The following is a 14,170-nucleotide window of genomic DNA, read 5'->3' on the forward strand; positions in this document are numbered from 1 at the left end:
ATTCTTCTGCCTCAGCCTCCCGATAACTGGGACTAAAGGTGCATGCCACCATGCCTGGCTATTTTTTTTTTTTTTTTTTTTGTATTTTTAGTAGAGACGGGGTTTCACCATGTCGGCAGGTGGGTCTCGAATTCCTGTCCTCAAGTGATCTTCTTGCCTTGGCCTCCCAAAGTGCTGGGATTACAGGTGTAAACCACTGTGCCTGGCTTGCATAATGTTTTTAACATAAAAATAAATACAAACTATCATGAAGATCAAAGAACACATGTACATTAAAGATTTTGTTATATACATTTCTATTATCAAAGTTACTTGTGCTTAGCTTACACTGGGATGACAGGCCATTTACATTCACAATTGCCTCTAACAGCACAGTCTCTCAAGAAGTATGCAGGATACTGGCAGCCCAGGCAAGTGGAGTCATGATTTGGACATGGGGTCCTACAGGGCAAAATTGGAACTGTGTTGCCTGTTCCATAGAATCCAGGAATGGAAAGAGACTAAAATTTAATGTCAGACAGAAATTATCTGGCAAGGAATATTCCAGGAAAATTACTATTGACATGTCCAAATGACAGGAGCATGGACAAAACAAGAAGGTTAGAAGAAGAAATAGAACTGGAATGGAATTGAAACATGTTATAAATAAGGAAAACAGAGTCTTTATTGAGGACTAAGAATGAAACTAGAATATCTACCTATCTTCATTACCCACTATCCTCATAATACATTCTGGGTAACACTAACATCAGGTAAAGTAAGTAAGATGAAGCAAAAGTTATGAGAAGTGAATGTAATTTTATTTGAGTCATAAAGTAGCATAAAATAGTGACCAAATAATTATCCAAGATTTGAGTAAACAGAAGTAGCAATCAAGATTTGATGATTTAGTTTCATATGTTTTCAAAAACTAGAGTTTCCCATTTACCCTCACTATTAATTTATACCACTAATGTATATTCTGCATATTACTGTTTATTCAGAGGTTACAATTAGGGTACATTTTATGCCATATGAGAAATTTTCATACAGGAATAGGGATCACATGTAATATAACATAAACTTAACTGATTGGCATATTTCACAATAGTACAGTACTGCTTCTTGAAAGCATGATTTTATAATTTCACTTTCTGCTAAGTGAATAAATTAGTTTTATTCATTATTAATGGCTTGTTATTAAGCATACAATATTACAATTTCCATAGTGTCAAACTTCATCTCTTAGTAGTTTAAAATTGACGAAGCTACAGCTAGTATTTTAATAACAGTAGGACTAAAACCTTAGATAATAATTTATGTGTTTTGAGCACACCATAGACAAACAATTATAAAACTTTAAAAACTTGTGCTTGATTGCATATTCATTGATCTCCTGTGTGGCTCACACTTACTTAATAATTGCTTTCTCCATTCATCTATAATATTCTTAATGGGAGTGATTATGCCTATTGCTTTCAAATATTTTGATTGAAATTTACTGGGATTCTTTGAATCTGGGCATTGGTTTATCAGTTTTGGAACGTTCTTAGTCATTATCTCTTTAAATAACATTACTTCTCCCTACTCTCTCTCCCCTATTTTTCTGTAATACCAATTACAAATATATATTTAGATGTTCTTACTCAGCCCTCCGTGTCTTTTAACCTCTCTTTTATGTTCTCATGTCTTTGGTCTGTATTCCGGATAATTTCCTTTAAGCACTGGCTAAAAAACTGGCCTAAAATCATATTTTTAATTTTGAATTTTTAATCCAGAGCCTGACCATTAAATTGCACACTGGTTCTGTAATCTCTTGCTTTGAAAAAAATTGATTTGAATATAAAATATTTATATAATTAATAAGAGTCTGTGAAAATCATTCTTTAGCCCATGGGGAACCTCCAGGCTAATATTCAGTGATCTGAAATTCTTACAGTTGACTTGAGCCAACTCATAAAAGATGAACACCCTTCATATTCCTGTACATTTTCCTCTAAAATTTTGAGGGACAGTTCCAATTACTTAAAAACTAAAATGTAAATTATTTTATGTAAATTTGACCCTTTTGAATAAGCATCCTATCCAAACACTGAATTTTAAAATCATTTCATAAGGCTGCTGTCAATAAGATCTCTATAAACATTGTGCCCATTTATGAAATGGCACATTTATGAAATGGGCACAATGTTTATAGAGATCCTACTGATAATAGTCTTAATTAAATGCTGTGTAAGACAAACTGATCAGATATAATTTCAGCTTCTGTCTGTCAGATCGGGTAAGCCATTAAAGTGTCACGTATTCAAAGAAAAATTCGCCAGAAGCCAAGATGGTATATAAACCAGGGATAGATGTTTTAGGAAACACTTCTCCATGAGTGTCACATTTTTGCACATCTTGTCAGCAAAAGGACTGGCTGCCTTTGTTCCAAGCTTACTTTTCAAATGTGTTTGTAGAGCTAGCAGCCTTGAGAGAAAAATATAGCAGCAAATTTTGGTCATTTATACTCTAGTATGATAAAGATATTGTGTCTCTCTGTGGCAAAGACCAGGCAAGTTTATTACCTTTCACAAAACTTTCAGGTTCCCTAATCATGATTCTCTCTCGTAATGTAATCCATTATGTGTGTAGGTGTCTGCTGAATATACTTTTATTGCCCTACAGGAATTGAGACTTAGACTATGGGTGGAAACATGATGATATTCCAGCTATTACTGTTACTATAAGTAATAAACTCTTTTGTCTCTGACCCAGGAGTTTTATGACTTCTGCCAATATTCAGAACACTGTGTCTGGTTAACTTTTTAGCTTGCATGTGGGGTAAAATCTTGAACTTCACAGTTCTTGACAAATCACCACCACCACAACAATAATGGTAAAAATAATAATAACAATATTTATGAACAGAAAAGAAAGCACACTATGCCTGCCATCTTTCAAGGCATTTTAAGTATATTAATTTATCTTTACAATAAAACTATTAAGTTAATAGTATTATACAGATGAGGAAATTGAGGTAGATATGTTAATTACTTTGCCAAAGATCAAACGGCTAATATATGATAGAAGTTAGACTCAAACATAGACCACAAATCTCCAGTCTATGACTTCACCCAACTTTGCTTATTCAAGTAACCCTTTTACTATTGCATATCATAGACTATCCATGCTCCATCTTATAATGCCAGTAAAAACATTGCCAAGTAAATACTGAATCAAGTCACTTAACTCCAAACTCCCATTTTCTTAAGAAGTGATTACTTTCAAACATTCTTGTTACCAATTACTTTTTCAGTCAGTATTTATATGCACATCAAACGAATTCCGCCATATTTTAAGCAACAGTAGACTTCTTATAGAATATGAGTTACATACAGATTTATTGAACATTTATAAATATAAGTCTACTTTAAAAAAAGTCTCTCAAAGATGTGCTGCAAAATATCTACCAAGGGTAATACCTCTTCTGCAGTCAGGAGGCCACAGATGTCAGACTAACATCACTGCCACAATAAATCATCATAACCAAGTAAGTAACTCTATGTTTTGTCAAGATGGACAAGCACACCATGTTAGCCATCATCCAAATGAACAAAATCTATGTCCATGCCCTACCTTTCAAGTACTGTGGAGTTAGAAGTGTGAGAACTCTGTTAACACTACTGCAGCATGATTTATAGTCCTTTGGGTATATACCCAGTAATGGGATGGCTGGGTCAAATGGTGTTTCTAGTTCTAGATCCCTGAGGAATCACCACAATGACTTCCGCAATGGTTGAACTAGTTTACAGTCCCACCAACAGCGTAAAAGTGTTCCTATTTCTCCACATCCTCTCCAGCACCTGTTGTTTCCTGACTTTTTAATGATTGCCATTCTAACTGGTGTGAGATGGTATCTCTTTGTGGTTTTGATTTGCATTTCTCCGATGGCCAGTGATGGTGAGCATTTTTTCATATGTTGTTTGGCTGCATAAATGTCTTCTTTTGAGAAGTGTCTGTTCATGTCCTTTGCCCACTTTTTGATGGGGTTGTTTGTTTTTTTCTTGTAAATTTGTTTGAGTTCATTGTAGATTCTGGATATTAGCCCTTTGTCAGATGAGTAGGTTGCGAAAATTTTCTCCCATTTTGTAGGTTGCCTTTTCACTCTGATGGTAGTTTCTTTTGCTGTGCAGAATCTCTTTAGTTTAATTAGATCCCATTTGTCAATTTTGACACATGCACACATATGTTTATTGTGGCACTATTCACAATAGCAAAGACTTGGAACCAACCCAAATGTCCAACAATGATAGACTGGATTAAGAAAATGTGGCATATATACACCATGGAATACTATGCAGCCATAAAAAATGATGAGTTCATGTCCTTTGTAGGGACATGGATGAAATTGGAAATCATCATTCTCAGTAAACTATCGCAAGAACAAAAAACCAAACACCGCATATTCTCACTCGTATGTGGGAATTGAACAATGAGAATACATGGACACAGGAAGGGGAACATCACACTCTGGGGACTGTTGTGGGATGGGGGGACCGGGGAGGGATAGCATTGGGAGATATACCTAATGCTAGATGACGAGTTAGTGGGTGCAGCACACCAGCATGTCACATGTATACATATGTAACTAACCTGCACATTGTGCACATGTACCCTAAAACAAAGTATAATAATAATAAATTAATTAATTAAAAAAATACTGCTCATCTAAAAAAAAAACACTACTGCAGAAAAACCTCAACTATCCTAAACTATCCTTCAGTAAAATAAATAGCAGAAGCAGGAGATTTTCTTCCTTCTCTTGGTTTCTGCTTTTCAAATCTTGTGTTAGTTTATCTGTTTGGCTGAATCGAAATCAAATCCAGAACTCTAGTTACATGGGAATCTGAAAAATGATATTAAGCTTCTGGGTGCCACAGAAAAGAATCTGTATTCAGAACCTGGGGGCATAGGAGCTGAGAACCATTCCAGCAAATTCTTCCTTGTGCATTGATTTTTAACATAGTAAAAATAAGATCTGTTTCAAAGAAACTACACAATTCAAAAAATCTCAATGATTTTCAACAGGTCTTTTTTTTAAATTAAGAGGCTATTAAGCAGCAATAAAAAGTGTTTCACTGAGATCTCTACTCATTTCATGATGCCATCCTGATACTCCTAATTTGGGGAGGTAGGTTTGAAGCTACCTTTTCAGGCCATGAATGTAAATTGAAATGAATAAGACAGTGATTAGAGATTATGTATGCCAGGTCCCTGAGGCAGGGACAAGAACATTTACCTGCCGTGTTGTGGAAAGACTAGGAAAGAAAGAATGATTATAGTAAATGGAATCTGGTGAGAAAATATAATGTATGATAAGAATCAGTACTATTTCAAATTGTTTTTTCTTTTTCCATCGGCAGTTACATAGATCTAGAAAAAAGATTAGATTTAAAAGTCAGCCAGAGTTTTTAAAAATGTGAATTGTCTATGTACTGAATACAACTGAATCTCTGTAACACTCCTGAAATTGTAGAACTCTTTAGGGTACTAAATGATGAAATGCTTTAAAAATGGTTACTGGGCAAACATGGCCAAAAAATATCCTAAAATTATAGCATTCCTCAAGCTAAAAGACATTGACAGTGAAATGCTGTAGTAGATAAATTTCTGGCACCGTTATATGGTGATTTTGTGGGTAGTGAAGAAAGAAATTAAGGGCATGGTACAATCTGTTCCTCAGAAGATTCATTGTGTAGTGCCCTCATGAGAATGACAAGGGGAATAATTGAATGCATTTTGTGAAACAAAATATTGATGAATAAAGAAGGGACAACTCTTGGGCAAGAAACAGAGCCATGAAAGACAGGTAATTTTCAAACTTTAAGTTAAGTTTCTCGGTGAGATATAGGAAAGAATGAATGTGAGGCAACTCTGAAATTATAATTAGAGGGAAATCTATAACAATTACTTTTGCAAACACTTCTAAAATTGACAGTGGGAAAGATTTTTAAACAAATAATTTTCAGGCCTATTGAAAAGATAATGGAGTGTGTAGTTCTCTCTTGGCACAGACAACAGCTCACTCTGTCCAGAAAATTATAGGGCAAGCAATACAGAACACTTGGGCTTCAGTAAGAAGAGCACAGCACACTGCCGACTGGGAAGCAAGTTGCACAGGAACAGAAGGTGTGGAAAAGCAACCACATCTTGCCTATTTGCCATTTCATTCAAATATCATTGTAAATGTTTTAAATTATTCTCTCATCTCATTCTCTGTAGGAAAAAAAAAAGTTCTGTTTCTGTAATGAGTCCAGCTGTTCATGCAAGTTAAGAATAATGGGATAAGTGGGTATGCATATTTAAAGCTAACATACAAAGAAGTTATTTATGGTATAACAATTGCAGAAAGAAAGTCAAGAAAAATAGGATTTGTCTTGCAGAGCTTCTAGCCAAGCAGATCATGACTGCATGTGTGTCTTTTTATGGGATTGTAATTAGTATTCTTAGGCTCTTCTAAGAATTACATAGTAAATTCACATATGGCACACCGAACTTCTCAGTGGAAAGGCATTTGACTAATTACATTATTGACTTAATATTATATTTTAGGTCTTCCATTTTTTACATATATTAAAAATTTAGGAACTTAATTAAATATGAACCTCAACCTCTCAAAATACTAGAAATCAAAGAAATAAACTTACTCTCTAGAAGTTAAATCCTAAAGTCAAAAAACAAAGTTTTAAAGTCATATATAAAAGATAAAATATTTTCCAAGTCTGATGGACTAGAATATAAATTGATTACAAATTTTAACATTTCAAAATAGAAAATTTGAATTGGAAGTGTTTTTGGTCAGCCACAGAAATATATAGTATTTAGTTCCTTAGAAACAGGACAATCAGGCAGGAGAAGGAAATAAAGGGTATTCAATTAGGAAAGGAGGAAGTCAAATTGTCCCTGTTTGCAGATGACATGATTGTATATCTAGAAAACAACATCGTCTCAGCCCAAAATCTCCTTAAGCTGATAGGCAACTTCAGCAAAGTCTCAGGATACAAAATCAATGTGCAAAAATCACAAGCATTCTTACACACCAATAACAGACAAACAGAGAGCCAAATCATGAGGGAACTCCATTCACAATTGCTTCAAAGAGAATAAAATACCTAGGAATCCAACTTACAAGGGATGTGAAGGACCTCTTCAAGGAGAACTACAAACCACTGCTCAATGAAATAAAAGAGGATACAAACAAATGGAAGAACATTCCATGCCCATGGGTAGGAAGAATCAATATCGTGAAAATGGCCATAGTGCCCAAGGTAATTTATAGATTCAGTGCCGTCCCCATCAAGCTACCGATGACTTTCTTCACAGAATTGGGAAAAACTACTTTAAAGTTCATATGGAACCAAAAAACAGCCTGCATGGCCAAGACAATCCTAAGCCAAAAGAACAAAGCTGGAGGCATCACGCTACCTGACTTCAAACTATACTACAAGGCTACAGTAACCAAAAGAGCATGGTACTGGCACCAAAACAGAGATATACATCAATAGAACAGAACAGAGCCCTCGGAAATAATGCTGCATATCTACAATCATCTGATCTTTGACAAACCTGAGAAAAACAAGCAATGGGGAAAGGATTCCCTATTTAATAAATGGTGCCGGGAAAACTGGCTAGCCATATGTAGAAAGCTGAAACTGGATCCCTTCCTTACACCTTATACAAAAATTAATTCAAGATGGATTAAAGACTTAAATGTTAGACCTAAAACCATAAAAACACTAGAAGAAAACCTAGGCAATACCATTCAGGACATGGGCATGGGCAAGGACTTCATGTCTGAAACACCAAAAGCAATGACAACGAAAGCCAAAATTGACAAATGAGATCTAATGAAACTAAAGAGCTTCGGCACAGCAAAAGAAACTACCATCAGAATGAACAGGCAACCTACAGAATGGGAGAAAATTTTTGCAATCTACTCATCTGACAAAGGGCTAATATCCAGAATCTACAATGAACTCAAACAAATTTACAAGAAAAAAACAAACAACCCCATCAAAAAGTGGGTGAAGGATATGAAGAGACACTTCTCAAAAGATGACTTTTATGCAGCCAAAAGTCACATGAAAAAATGCTCATCATCACCGGCCATCAGAGAAATGCAAATCAAAACCACAATGAGATACCATCTCACACCAGTTAGAATGGCAATCATTAAAAAGTCAGGAAACAACAGGTGCTGCAGAGGATGTGGAGAAATAGGAACACTTTTACACTGTTGGTGGGACTGTAAACTAGTTCAACCATTGTGGAAGTCAGTGTGGAAATTCCTCAGGCATCTAGATCTAGAAATATCATTTGACACAGTCATCCCATTACTGGGTATATACCCAAAGGATTATAAAACATGCTGCTATAAAGACACATGCACACGTACATTTATTGCGGCACTATTCACAACAGCAAAGACTTGGAACCAACCCAAATGTCCAACAATGATAGACTGGATTAAGAAAATGTGGCACATATACACCATGGAATACTATGCAGCCATAAAAAATAATGAGTTCATGTCCTTTGTAGGGACATGGATGAAGTTGGAAACCATCATTCTCAGCAAACTATCACAAGGACAAAAAACCAAATACTGCATGTTGTCACTCATAGGTGGGAATTGAACAATGAGAACACATGGACACAGGAAGGGGAACATCACACACTGGGGCCTGTTGTGGGGTGAGGGGAGGGGAGAGGGATAGCATTAGGAGATATACCTAATGTTAAATGACGAGTTGATGGGTGCAGCACACCAACATGGCACATGTATACATATATAACTAACCTGCACGTTGTGCGCATGTATCCTAAAACTTAAAGTATAATAATAATAATAATAAACAAACATTTGTACTACACATCCAAGCTCTGCTAAAAAAAGAGAAGGAGTTAGCAAACACATCAGACTATACTGATTCCTGAATATTGGCAATATCATTCCTATTGTCAGATGGTTGCATCAGGGAAAAAAGAAAAAAAAAAGCCTAATTTAGATTATTATTCAATTCATCATATTCCTTTGTTTGGATTATTTACACATGAGAAAATTCATCATTTGAATTTGGCTTCCCAACATTGAGATAATGTGCTGGATATATGGGGTAGAAATGTCCTTGCCTCTGTAATAGTTCTTTGTTACTATAGATTAGTGTTATGGTATTCTGGATTTTTGTATATCAATTTCATACTTTGATTACTATGAGTGTACATCAACAGAAGATACTGCCACTGGTCTACTAAGAATGTCTTAGTTCTAAACCTGATATTGAATTTGGGCAAATTTAGCAAAATCACAAGTGGAATTCTGAGAGTTCTTTTGGAGGAAAGCTGCTAAATTTTTCTCCATTTCTGTATCACTGTATCAGGAAGACAAAAGTTATTCCTTATTTCCACAGGACATATTTTCTTGCACTGATTAACCACAATATAGTCACTGCCTGTTTTTATTTTCCCAGTATATTTAATGCAGTTTATATTTGTTACCATCTCCTCTGAATTTTCTATGGATACTTTCGGGTCTGTGAGTAAACTGTAAGTTTCTCATGGTCAAAGACTAGAGATTGTACATTTATTTTTTACATTTCATAATAAACACAGCATATTAAACAGAGTTTTTAATTAAAATTTGATTTGTCCCTGTTGATTCGATCATCTATTTGTAAGTACAATTAAACCTTCAATTAATGTCTACATATTTTAACAGCCATATATTTTTTTCTCCAATATTTATGCTCTCACTTCTTTAGTCCCTTTAAAGTATTTTCTTAGCTCCTATGATATATCTCTCTTTTATTATTTTTGACAAGCATTCTATTATTGTTCTTAAGGAAAGTTTTGCTTCACATGCTGCATGCCCTGTGTGAATTACCAATGGTCTCCTGAGATGACCAGGACAATATTCTCTGAGTTATCATCTCTCTTGTGGACTGAAGGCCAGAAAGCAAAATAGCTGCTAAAGAGGTGCCTCTATGTGTACTATTTAGCCAGGCTTCTGTGACTGGGTTGGGGATATAGGATCACATGATAGAGACACAGTTGTATTTTAGGACCAGGTCAAATAAACGGAGAGACCAGTTCCTTCATAGCAAAGATAAAAGATGAAACTGAGAAAAAGAAAATAAACAAAAAATGTTGAAAATTATAAGAAAGTAAAGAAAGGCAAATTTCCTGGTGGTTGATGTGATGGTTGATTTTATATGTGTCAATTTGCTGTGCTAAGGAATGCCCAGACAGCTGGTAAACCATTATTTCTGGGTATGTCTATGAGGGCATTTCTGGAAGAGAGTAGCATTTGAATTGGTTGTGTGAGTAAAAATATTAGTAAAAAGGAATAGAATTTGGCAGAGCAGTGTCTCACACCTGAAATCTTAGTGTTTTGGGAAGCCAAGGCATGAGGATTGTTTGAGTTCAGGAGTTTGAAACCAGCCTGGGCAAGATGGTGAGGGCCCCATCTCTACAAAGAAAATAAATTAAAAGGAACAGACCAAATAGGATCTATCTATCTATGTATTGATCTATATATCTATGTATTGATCTAAGATATAGCTACAAGATAGATAGATACATAGATGATAGATAGACAGCTGATTAGATAGATAGATGATAGATAGATAGATAGATGATAGATAGATAGATAGATAGATAGATAGATAGATAGATAGATGATAGATAGATAGATAGAACATTTATTATGGGAATTGGCTTGTGTGATTAGGGAGGCCAAGAAGTCCAAAGATATCCAACGGACAAGCTGAATAACCCGGAGAGTTACTGTAATTCAGTCAGAATTTGAAGGCCTGAGAACCAGAGGAAGTGATTGAGTAACTTTTGGTCTGGTTTCAAAGGGTTGTAATTCAGGGGCTCTGATGTCTGAAAGCAGGAAAATATAAACGTCCTGGCTCAAGAAGAGAGAGAATTTGGTCTATCTCTATTCAGGCTCTTAAGGGTTTGGATAATGCTCACCAATATTGATAAGGGCAAATCTTCTTTACGTAGTCTCTTGATTCAAACACTTATCTCTTCTGAAAACACCCTCACAGACACACCCAGAAATAATATTTCACCTGTTATCCAGGCATCTTTAACCTAATGAAATTGACACATGAAATCAACCATCACATATCCAACCCTTGTTAAGTTGACACCCCTACACATCTCCTTAAATCATACTTAATCTCTAAGTAAAGAGGATAAGAAGGTCATAATTTTACCTACAATGGTACAACTGCTCTGCATACAACTGAGGAGAAACTAATTTATTTCTCAGAAGAGATGGCCAAGTTTTTAAGTGATATTTACTCTTCTGATATTCCAAAATTTAAATACTATGATATAAAATTAACAATATGTAAATACTGATATAAATTTAATACATCATGTTATGAGATAAGGAATAAGAGAGAAAAAAAGTCAAATATTTGCTTAAATATGTTTATATATACACAATTGTATTTGTAACAAAATAATGACATACCCATGAAATATTATAATTCTGGATTCTATAAGGCATCATGTGGTCTTATCTGATCCCCCCTGAACACTCTGTCGTGTTAATTAACTGGTATTTTTAAGTACCTTCCTCTAGTATCCATTCTCTATTCTCCTTTCCTTTGGAAAGAACTTTACCTCATTACGGTCCTTTATTTAGCAAAGTCACCCAAACTTTTATTAATGAAGGGTTTGGGACATTCATAGTCCTGCATGGACTGTGTTGTTTTATATTGACTTTAATTATATGGCATAGTAATACTAAAACACACCCAGAAAAGATCTCCTGTATTCCAGACATACTTTTTCTTACGTTCATTGTGGAGTAGAAGTCCAATTTCCCCTTGAACGTTCAGATCAATCAGTACAGACAACACCTTAATTCCCTTCTTGGCCAATTGACTCATAGGCATGAGGAGCCTAAAATGATCAGATGGCAGTCTTAATATCCATTTCAATGGAATCATTGTTGTGTTTCCTGATGGAAATATTTCTCCCTCTGGATCTAGACCTTAGGCCAGGAGAGCATAAACCTGTGGGAAGAAGAAGCCAAAGTTTTGCTAGTGGGTCAGTAGAGGTAATGGTGAAAAGCACCACTTCATTTTTAGCCCTTGATTCCTGGACACATGAATCCTGGCTATTGGAAAAAGAGTAGCATGTAGTGAACACTGATTCAGAGCATCTACAGTCTTCTGTAGAACCTTGTCTCACTCTTTCAAGGTATTGCCACCTGGTGACATTGTAACTGAGTCTTCAAAATGCTGTTCCACCCTTCTTTCAAACTATATTCTTATGGATGATGGAGAACATGGTTACACTAGTGATTCCATGAGCATGGGCCCTCTGTCACACTTCTTTTGCTGTGAAGTGAGCTCATTGATCAGAAGCAATGCTGCATGAAATGCCACGACAGTGAATAAGGCATTCTGTAAGGCTATGGATGGTATTTTTGGCAAAAGCATTGTGTACAATTAAGACAAATTTATATCCAGAGTAAGTGTCTATTCCAGTGATGAGTCGAATGCAGAGTAAGTGTCTATTCAAGTGATAAAGTGTCTGCCCCTTCCCGGATGAATATGGTTCAATGTAATTGACCTGGCACCAGCTCCAGTGTAATCAGTCAATAAAAAATGGTGCCATATGAGGGGTTCAATGTTGGTCTCAGTGGCTGGCAAACTGGGCACTCAAAGCTGGTCACAGCCGGGTCAGCCTTGGTGAGTGGAAGTTCATATTGCCGAAAAATGCATAACCACCATTTCTGCCACTATGCCCACTTTGTTTATGATCCCATTAGACAATGACAGAAGGGACTGGGGAAAAAGTTGACTAGTATCTACATAACAGGCCCTTCTATCCACTTGATTATTAAAATCCTACTCTGCTAAGGACATCCTTTGGTGAGCATTCATGGATGTGGACTCAGGTATCTTCATGTTTTTGCCCATTCGTAATGTTCTATCCACATACCTCTTTCCCAAATTTCCTTGTCACAAATTTTCCAATTATATTTCCTCAAAAGTCCCTGACCATCTAGCCACACCATTGGCTACAATCCATGAATTGGTATATAATCACAATCTGGCCATTTCTCCTACCAAACAAAGTTCACAACCAGTTGTACTGTCCAAATTTCCACCCATGGAGACGATTTTTCTTCACCACCGTACTTCAAGGATGTCCCACAGAGGGGCTGTAATGCTGTAGCTGTGCCTAGGTATTCTCTTCCTCTGTCAGATGACTGAAATAATTCTCCATGAGGCTAGGAGAGAGAAGGCTGTGTAGCAGAAGTGGGGACTATGGACATATAAGTTACTTCCTAATGTAATTTACTTGTGCTTAGAGGGCCAGCTCAGGCCTGATCATGTATATCCCACTTTTATTTGATGATGGAGTGTTGCTGTGCATGCCCACATTTATGGCTTCGTGGGTCAGGTAATAACCAGTCCATGACAGGCAGCTCAGGTCACATGATAAGTTGATGGCCCATGATCAATTTTTTGGTTTCTACTATGGCCCAGTAGGAGGCCAAGGGCTGTCTCTCAAAAGGTGAATAGTTATCTGAGGATGGCAGGGCCTTGCTCCAAAATCCTAAGGGTCCGCACATGAACTTACCCTTGGGGGTCTGCTACAGGCACCTAACAGCATCCCTATCTGCCACTGACACTGCAAGCACCACTGGATCTGCTAGATCATATGGCTCAATGGCAAAGCATCTTGCAAAGCAACTTGAACCTGTTGTAGTGTCTTCACTTGTTCTGAACCACATTCAAAACTAGTAACTCACTTTGTTAACTGGCTGAAGTAATACACTCAAATGAAGGATATGTTTCATCCAAAATCCAAATAGGCTCACAGCACTGGATCTCTTTCTTGGCTGTAGGAGGGGCCGGATGCAACAACGTATCCCTCATTTTAGAGGATGACAGTGATATGTCCCATACCACTAGGACCCTAGAAATTTCACTGAAATAGAAGACCCTGGATTTTATTTGGATTTACTTTCTACACTTTGACATTCAAATACATATGCAGTAAGTCTAGAGTCATTGCAACTTCTCAGTCGCCAGGTTCAATCAGCATAATGTCATCAACGTAGTAGACCAGTATGATATATTGTGAAATGAAAAGGCAATCAGGATCCCTATGG

The sequence above is a fragment of the Pan troglodytes genome, chromosome 3 (genome assembly GCF_028858775.2).
Source record: "Pan troglodytes isolate AG18354 chromosome 3, NHGRI_mPanTro3-v2.0_pri, whole genome shotgun sequence".
NCBI classification, from domain to species: Eukaryota; Metazoa; Chordata; class Mammalia; order Primates; family Hominidae; genus Pan; species Pan troglodytes.